The sequence below is a fragment of the Pristiophorus japonicus genome, chromosome 11 (assembly GCF_044704955.1).
Source record: "Pristiophorus japonicus isolate sPriJap1 chromosome 11, sPriJap1.hap1, whole genome shotgun sequence".
Taxonomy (NCBI): Eukaryota; Metazoa; Chordata; class Chondrichthyes; family Pristiophoridae; genus Pristiophorus; species Pristiophorus japonicus.
Window position 1 is genome coordinate 170,584,596 of NC_091987.1, and position 9,562 is coordinate 170,594,157.

Below are 9,562 nucleotides of genomic sequence, written 5' to 3' on the forward strand. Positions count from 1 at the left end.
TTCAATGAAGGACCCGATGTTCCAGTCCTGAACTCCAACTGAGGGGGTGGAAGATGCCTGTGCGTGGATTCTTTGCACACCAGCCACCACACGGGCTTGACAGAGCTAGGCCTTTATCCAGTGGCAAGGATTAACCAGGACAACTGGAGACCTGCTCTGCTGCACGGACCTAGTGCGCACACATATCGCAGTGTGGGCTGGCCCGTGCTGCCCCTGGGCCCTCGGCTCTTCTGGACCCGGTATCCTCATTCGCCACACCTCCGCCACAATGTTCCAGGGCCTGGCGCTCCAGCTCTATTTATAGCCCCGACCTGCAGTGATGTTCTCACACAGGTCGGGGCAGCCCACGATGTGGGCATGAGGAATACTAATACGAAGACAGACTTGAAAATTGGGGCTTTTTCATTGGGACTTCGCAGATTTGGGAGTGATATAATGGAAATGTTTTAAATTATGAAAGGTTGGGACAGGTTCGATAGAAGCAGACGGTTTCCAGTAGTTGAGAGATTTAGAACAAAAGACCATAAATATAAAATGAAGTGTATGAGACTTGGAACAGAGGGAGTGGTTAGGCTACGGAATTCACTACCAGGGTTAGCAGTTGAGGTAGAAACTTCTGGGTAGAATTTTAAATTTTGACAGGGATGTAAACTTCAGCAGGGATGTAAAATGGAAGATATTGGATCAGCCAACCGTTACAAACTACGCCCGATTCCTCCTTTCCATTGACTTCTACGAAAAAGAAAAACGAGCGGGGCGCATAACGGGTCACCAATCTGAGAGCCCGTTATAAAACTTTTCCGAAGTTGAAACTTGCGACAATATTCCAAAGTTAGATTGGCTCAGTGGATAGAAAAGGGGATGAAAGATGAGAACACGGTGGGTAAACACCGACAAAGGCTTGTTTGGCTTAATGATCTGTTTCTATGTTGCAATTTCTATGCATTTCAATGTAATTTACAATAATTTTTCCCTCACTAAGTAGTTTAATGGATTCCTATGTTATGGGTTACAGGGTTAAAAGTTATGGAGGACAGGTTGAGGAATGATCTAATCAAGGTATTTAAAACAATGAGGGGATTTAATATTGCAGATGCAGAGAAACTATTTCCTCTGTTCGGGGAACGCAGAATAAGAGGACATCATCTTAAAATTAGAGTTAGGCCATTTAGGGGTAAAGGAATAAAATCAGGAAGAACTTTTTCAGATAAAGAGTTGTGGAAATCTGGAACTCATCCCTCAAAAAGCTTGGATGCTGGGCCAATTGAAATCTTCAACACATAGAACAATAGATTTTTTTTAGGTCAGGGTATCGCAGGATATGGAACAAAGAAAGGTAAATGGAATTGAGATATACATCAGCCATGACCTAATTGAATGTCAGCTGGGGAATTTAAATTCAGCTAATTCAATAAATCTGGAATAAAGTACTATCAATAATGCAAAATATACCGCTTGACTGAATCACAAAGAGTTAATCTATTTCTGATCTGGATATTGCTTCTCATTTTGTGGTGATGAATTTCTGCGACGAGGTAGAGTGGAATTTCAGTGGCTAGAAGATCCCATTTTGTGGCTATGGTTGGTTCTTGTTGACTCAAGTTGTTGAGTCAGAGGGAGTATGCCAGAGCTGGGAGAAGCTCAGCTTTCTCGGAGGATAATTGGTGCTGGGCCCCGTTTATGCTGCTGGCATTTTGGCCTGGCGAGGAGGAGCAGATAGTTTGGGGTCACGTTTCAAGCCACACAGCTTTGGCTGAGTGACAGACACAGTTTAACAGAAGGTAATGACACTGCGTCAGAGAAGTGCTGAAACACGAGTGACAAATGTTGAAGTCATGGCTAGCTGCATCATCATTGAAGTGTCCAGTCATTACTTCACCAAAAGAGTTTCCGAAGTCACATTGTGATCTGGGTTTCTAATTATCGTGCTCACAAATTACCCGAAACTCTCATAACCAGTGTTCGCTGTTATAAAGATGTAGTTCAATCCAGGACCCTGTCAAAGTTCACACTCCCGAGTGAGTTATTGGCAATGTGAATGGAAAACTCAGTCTGTGTATTCTGCACTTTACTGTTGGTAAAGTAAGAAACTATTTTCCATCATACTTCGGCAACAAGTGGTTGGCAAAGTTTCTGACAAAACCTGCCGTGTAGCTGACCCGTGCCATGTACCTGACCCATGTAGTTGACCCGTGCCGTGTATCTGACCCGTGCCGTGTAGCTGACCCGAGCCGTGTGGCTGACCCGAGCCGTGTGACTGACCCGTGTATCTGACCTGTGCCGTGTATCTGCCCAGTGCCGTGTAGCTGACCCGTGCCGTGTGGCTGACCCGTGTATCTGATCCGTGCCATGTGGCTCACCCGAGCTGTGTGGCTGACCCGTGTATCTGACCTGTGCCATTTTTCTGACCTGTGCCGTGTAGCTGACCTGTGCAGTGTATCTGACCCGAGCCGTGTGGCTGATCCAAGCCGTGTGGCTGACCCGAACCATGTATCTGACCAGTGCCATGTAGCTGACCCGTGCCGTGTGGCTGACCCGTATATCTGACCCGTGCCATGTGGCTCACCCGAGCTGTGTGGCTGACCCGTGTATCTGACCTGTGCCATTTTTCTGACCTGTGCCGTGTAGCTGACCTGTGCCGTGTATCTGACCCGAGCCGTGTATCTGACCAGTGTCGTGTGGCTGACCCGAGCCGTGTATCTGACCAGTGTCGTGTAGCTGACCCGTGCCGTGTGGCTGACCCGTGTATCTGACCTGTGCCATGTAGCTGACGCGAACCATGTGGCCGACCGTGTATCTGACCCGTGCCATGTGGCTAACCCGAGTCGTGTGGCTGACCCGTGTATCTGACCTGTGCCGTGTGGCTGACCAGTGCTATATTTGAATTGGGTGCATCAGGATTTTCACATAAAGAAAAGCTCTTTTCATGCCTGGAACACCCTGGAGGAGGAGTTGCGAGGGCAGCGGGTTGGAGGGTTGTGGGTTAAATTGGCAGTCTGAATCTTGGCACCTGATTTAAACGCAAGGTAGGCTGCCTGCCTTGGCAAAAAGCCACCCCTGCCATGCTGCATGGGTTAGAAACATCGCAGAACAGAAATTAGATGCACACAGTCTGAAACGCCGCACCATATTCTAGCATTTCTGTGGTGTAAGAAAATCTATTTGTTTAAGGTAAAATGAGGCAGAAGGAATTCCTGGCAAACTTCCAGCCCCAAATTGATCCCTCATTGTTTCCAAACACAACTTGGCCCATCCCAAGATCCGCTCGCTGAGTGCCGAGCCAGATAAATAGAATATATAGTAACGAGGACCAGCCACAAGTTCTCTGGTTTTACGCTCGCAGTGTATTCGAGGCAAGTTAGAATGAGAACTTGCAACTGCTGCTGGGCTCAGCGGAGACAAGCCAAGGTTTGGGAGCCTGAAGAAATCCAGTCACGATTATTGGAGCTGGGAACAACTTTTTGGAGGGATTGTTTTTGGTAGTCAGGCTAGACTAACTAGGACTTGTTTTTTCTTTATTCATTCTCAGGATATGAGCTGGGCAATGCATCAGCTTTGGCAACACAGCAAGGCAGCAGTGAGGAACAACCATCCGGGTTCACGGGGTTTTCCAAGGCCTAGGATGGCAGCCATATTGCTTCGAGACCTCCTCAATCTGCTCGATAAAAAGGGCTTCCATTCCCTGAATGTACAGATTGTGTGACAACATGCAGCAGATCCTGCACCTCAACATCAGATATGCTGGAAGTTATCACAATACCTATGTCATTCAAAATTTTGCCACCCTGACCTTTTTGCAGAAGAAAATCAAGTCAACGGACGGCTTGTGGGTGACAAAGCCTTTCCCCTCCTCCCGTGGATAATGACCTCAGTAAAATGTGCCTGAAAAGCAGGAGAGGAGTGCAGCAATGAGGCACATGCCTCCAGCAGAGTGATGATTAAGAGCACTCTTGTGGTTTAGACAGGTCAGGAGAGGCTCTGCAATGTGCAATGTATATAGCGGTAGCCTGCTGTGCCCTGTACAACTTCACCATGTGGAAAAGTTGGACTTGGGTATTCCTGGGAAGGAGGCAGAGTGCATGGAGGAGAGCATCAGGACTACTGTCACTCTTAAGACGACTCAGCACCTACTGCAATGGGCATCAGAGCACATCTCATCACTGAAGTCTTCTCCTGTTTAGCACAGTCTACATTTGGCACCATTGCCTTAATTCTTCTAATAAAGGACTAACCCTTCAATCCACTGTACACCTTTACTCTCTAAGTCACCATGCTAACAATAATCATTTGATACATTGGGGCCAAGTTTCGGCCTGAGTTGCTCTTGTTTTTTTGGAGCAACTGGTTTAGAATGGAGTATCTTAGAAATTGCAATTCTCGGCATTTAGCTTGTTCCAGTTCTAGTCAGTTAGAATAGTTTTAGTTTGGAACAGATTTTTTTTTTCCAAAAGGGGGCGTGTCCAGCCACTTACGCCCATTTTGAAAGTTTAGGCAGTGAAAACTTACTCCAAACTAACTTAGAATGGAGTAAGTGTAGATTTTTTACGCTCAGAAAAACCTTGCCTACACTTAGAAAATCAGGCGTAGGTTACAAATCAGGCGTAGGGAATGAGGGGGTGAGGGGTTTAAAGGGAAGTTTACAAACATTAAACACTTCAGTTTTACAAATAAAGAGTCATAATCAATAATAAATGATAAATATATCAATAAATCAACCAATAAATCAATCAAAAAAATTAATAAAAAATAAAAAAAATTAAAAATTCAATAAATAAAAATGTTTCTACTCACTGACTGCAGCACCGGGAGCCCTCCAACAGCATGCTGGGACGGAGCCCCCCCCCCCCCAGTGTGTCTCTCTCTCTCTCTCTGTCTGTGTGTGTGTCTCTCTCTCTCTCTCTCTATCTGTGTCAGTGTCTCTCTCTCTGTCCATCAGTGTCTATGTGTTTCTGACAGCGAGGGGAGGGGGAAGGTGAGGGGGGGGGGCGGGGGGAGAGGGGAGAGGGAGGAGAGGGAGGGAGGGGGGAGAGGTAGGGAGAGTGGGGGGGGAGAGGGAGGGAGGGAGGGGAGTAGAGGGAGGGAGGGGCTAGAGGAGAGGGAGGGAGGGGAGAGAGGAGAGGGCGGGAGGGAGGGGGGAAGATGGGAGGGAGATGGGAAAGAGGAGAGGGAGGGAGGGGATAGAGGAGAGGGAGGGAGGGGGGAGAGGAGAGGGAGGGAGGGGGGGAGAGATAGGAGGGAGGGGGCGAGAGGAGAGGGAGGGGGAGGGGGAGAGGGGAGGGAGGAGGGGGGGAGAGGAGACGGAGGGAGGGGGGGGAGGAGAGGGAGGGAGGGGGAGAGGAGAGGGAGAGGAGAGAGAAGAGGCTGAACGGGCCCGGCTGATGTGAAGAAGCCGGGCCAAAGACTTTGGGCGGGGCCTGCCCCCAACAAGATGCCGAGCGGGTGGGCCCCGCCGAAGGAGTTAAAGGTAGGTGGCCGGGCAAAGCCGGAGCTAGGGGGGGTCGTCGGAGCTGGAGCTGGGGGGAGGGGGAGCGGGAGCTTGAGGGGGAGTAGCGGGAATTGGGGGGGGGTAGCGGGAGCTGGGGAGGTCGGGGGGCGAGCGGGAGCTGGGGAGCGGGGGAGAGCGAGAGCTGGGGGGGCGGGAGGGGGTGCGGGAGCTGGGGGGGGGATGAGCAGGAGCTGAGGGGCGGGGTGGGAGAGAGCGGGAGCTGGGGAGGGGTGGGGCGGGAGCTGGGGGGTCGGAGCGGGAGCAATAGCGAGAGCTGAGGGGGTGGGGGAGAACGGAGCGGGAGCTGGGGGGGGGGGTCCGGGGGGAGGAGCGGAGCAGGAGCTGGGGGGGAGGTCTGGAGTGTGAGCTGGGGGGGTTGGGGGGGGGGGGACTGCATGGGGGGTTGAGAGAGCCGGCTGGAGCCAGAGCAGGAGCTGGACGAGGGTGGTGCAGCCTGATCCTCGCAGCCCCAGTGAGGCCATTTGGCCAGGGCTCGGGACTGCGTGCTTCGGGCCCCTCCCACACAGTTTCGGGCGCCTGGAGCTACTGCACATGCACGCCCACTGTAGCGCGCCTGTGCAGAGGTTCCGGCACTGATTTCAGCACAGGGACCTGGCTCCGCCCCCCACAGTTCATGCTGCACTGTGCCGAGCTGCAAAGGACCTGCAGGGAGCCGGAGAATCTGCAGGTATTTTTTAGGCGCACTTTCGGGCATGAAAAATGGCGTCCAGGTCGGGACTGCGCCGTTCTAGGCGCGGCCCGAAACTTGGGCCCAATGTCTCCGCAAGATCCTACAAATCCCCTGGGAGGACAGATGCACCAACATTAGCGTCCTCGACCAGGCCAACATCCCCAGCATTGAAGCACTGACCACACTTGATCAGCTCCGCTTGGCAGGCCACATTGTCTGCATGCCAGACACGAGACTCCCAAATCAAGCGCTCTAATCGGAACTCCTTCACGGCAAACGAGCCAAAGGTGGGCAGAGGAAACATTACAAGGACACCCTCAAAACCTCCCGGATAAAGTGCAACATCCTCACTGACTCCTGGGAGTCCCTGGCCAAAAACCTCCCTAAGTGGAGGAAGCATCCGGGAGGGCACTGAGCATCTCGAGTCTCATTGCTGAGAGCATGCAGAAATCAAGCGCAGGCAGCGAAAAGAGCATGCGGCAAACCAGTCCCACCCACCCTTACCCTCAACGACTATCTGTCCCACCTGTGACAGGGACTGTGGCTCTCATATTGGTCTGCTCAGCCACCTAAGCACTCATTTTAAGAGTGGAAGCAAGTCTTCCTCGATTCTTAGGGACTGCCTATGATGAATTATTTGATTGATTAAGTCAACACAAAATAAGTCTACTCTTTCCTACATGACTCCAATATCCACGACCATCAGAGCACAACATAAGCGCGTATTCTCCGTTAATGCAACAAACTCCGACTGAACACAAGCTAATCTACTCTTCCCTGATACTGTACCTCCCGAGTGCCTAAACATGTCTTTCGTTTTCCCCCTGTAGTGCTTTATTAATTCTGGCTCGGTGTCACCAGAGTTGGTTGGCTGTTCTTGTGCTGCCAAAGGCTTCTGTCATGGCAGCTTGTTCCTGGTGGGGAGCCACTGCTGGATACATAAGAATATAAGAAATAGGAGCAGGAGGCGGCCATTTCGCGCCACGAGCTTGCTCCACCATTCAATAAGATCATGGCAGATCTAAAGATGGACTCAGCTCCACTTCCCTGCCCACTCCCTATAACTCTTTATTCCCTTATCGCTTAGAACATAAGAACATAAGAATTTGGAACAGGAGTAGGCCATCTAGCCCCTCGAGCCTGCTCCGCCATTCAAAAAGATCATGGCTGATCTGGCCGTGGACTCAGCTCCACTTACCCACCCGCTCCCCATAACCCTTAATTCCCTTATTGGTTAAAAATCTATCTATCTGTGATTTGAATACATTCAATGAGCTAGTCTCAACTGCTCCCCTGGGCAGAGAATTCCACAGATTCACAACCCTCTGGGAGAAGAAATTCCTTCTCAACTCGGTTTTAAATTGGCTCCCCCGTATCTTGAGGCTGTGCCCCCTGGTTCTTGTCTCCCCGACCAGTGGAAACAATCTCTCTGCCTCTATCTTGTCTATCCCTTTCATTTTTTTAAATGTTTCGACAAGATCACCCCTCATCCTTCTGAACTCCAACGAGTAAAGACCCAGTCGACTCAATCTATCATCATAAGGTAACCCCCTCATCTCCGGAATCAGCCTAGTGTATCGTCTCTGTACCCCCTCCAAGGCTAGTATATTCTTCCTTAAGTAAGGTGACCAAAACAGCATGCAGTACTTCAGGTGCGGCCTCACCAATACCCTGTACAGTTGCAGCAGGACCTCCCTGCTTTTGTACTCCATCCCTCTCGCAATGAAGGCCAACATTCCATTTGCCTTCCTGATTACCTGTTGCACATGCAAACTAACCTTTTGGGATTTCATGCACAAGGACCAATTGTGGAGCAGTGGAGGCGTGTCCTGCTCAGTAGGAGCTGAGCTGCAGAGAGAGGAGCAGCTATCAACCTTAGCTCCTGTTTGGAAGGCCTGGAGTGAGCCCTGAGACCAGCCCAGGAAGAGAAGGAAGGAAGGGGCTTCACCACCAACTTTCACCCAGAGGGAGAGGAGGAGAAAAGAAAACTTTTACTCACTTTTACCATTTCTACAAGGAGTTGGAGAGAGGGGGAAAGACCAAAACAACATCCAGTGTGGAAGGAGGGAGACGCTACTATTTCTACAGGTGGATGTGGGTGCATTTCCCAAGAGACTTTGTTGTATCGGTGGGGGGAGGAAAGAAGACCACTGAGGGCCGGAACATCGCGGGGGGTGTGTGTGTGTGGAAGTGTGTGTGGGGGCCTTGCTACAACTAGGCCCCACACACAACTGAACCCCCACCCCCCCCAATTGCCTAGCCTGGGATAGCTGGAGCTCCCAGGCTGAAGATTTCTTTAATCACCCACTGAACATCGTTAGGAGTGTGTGCCTGGTGGCTCTAGCTGCCCCAGGTGAAGACGTCTTCCCGCCCCACCTGAAGACCAATCCAAAGACTGTGTTTTTGTGTTTTGCCATCTGGGGAGTGCACCCACCCACAGCTGCGAGGGGAGACCTGCCCTCGCAGTTCCCACCCCCCTCTCTCTTTCTCCGTTACTCTCTGTTTCTCCCCTCTCTCTCTGAGAGCCCTTTTCCTCCCAAATCAATTAAAAAAAAACAATTGAGACAACTGAGCAGAGGGAGCAAGGCCCCTCCCCAATTGCCAACTAGGGGAGAGGTGCCTCGTTAAGGGCTCCTCTGCTCAGTTAATATACGAGGCCAATAAAGACCATTAAGGCCTGTGACTTTGGGGTGGGTGTAGCCCTTAAAGGGACCCCGTGATGGCGACCCCATCCACGCCGGTGGCAGGGCCAGCGAGGACATATGCGCGGGTGGCAACCGCTTCCACGGTACCTCCTGCGCCACCCGCTGCCCTGCCACCATTCAGATTAATTACAAAAAAACACGGGGTCAAGAGCTACACTCACCCCACAATGAGCATCGAGGAGTGCGTGCGGGCGATGGCTGGGGTAGTCGGCCCCTCGGCCATTGTCGCAGCCTCCAAGATGTCTGGGAAGGCCGTGTTCTTCCTGGGGTTGGAGCGGGCGGTGTCCCTGGCCCTTGAAAAGGGGCTCACGGTGGGCGGGACGTTCCTGCCGGTGGACCCTCTCGAGGCCACCGCGCAGAGGGTCATAATTTCAAACGTCCCGCCCTTTGTTCCCGCTGAGCTCCTCCTCCCTCACCTACAACAACTGGGGGAGGTAAGGTCGGGGATCAACCCCATACCGCTCGGCCTCAGGGAGAACAGCCTGCGCCACGTGTTCTCCTTCCGCCGCCAGCTCTTTGTCCGGCTGGCGCGGGAGGAGACGACGGAGGGAATTTTCAATGTGGTGCACGAGGGGACTGCCTACCGCGTCTTCTGGACGTCGGACGGCGTGTGGTGCCATGCCTGTAGGGAGGTGGGGCATGTTCGTAAGAACTGCCCCGCCTCCAAGGCCGCCAAACCAC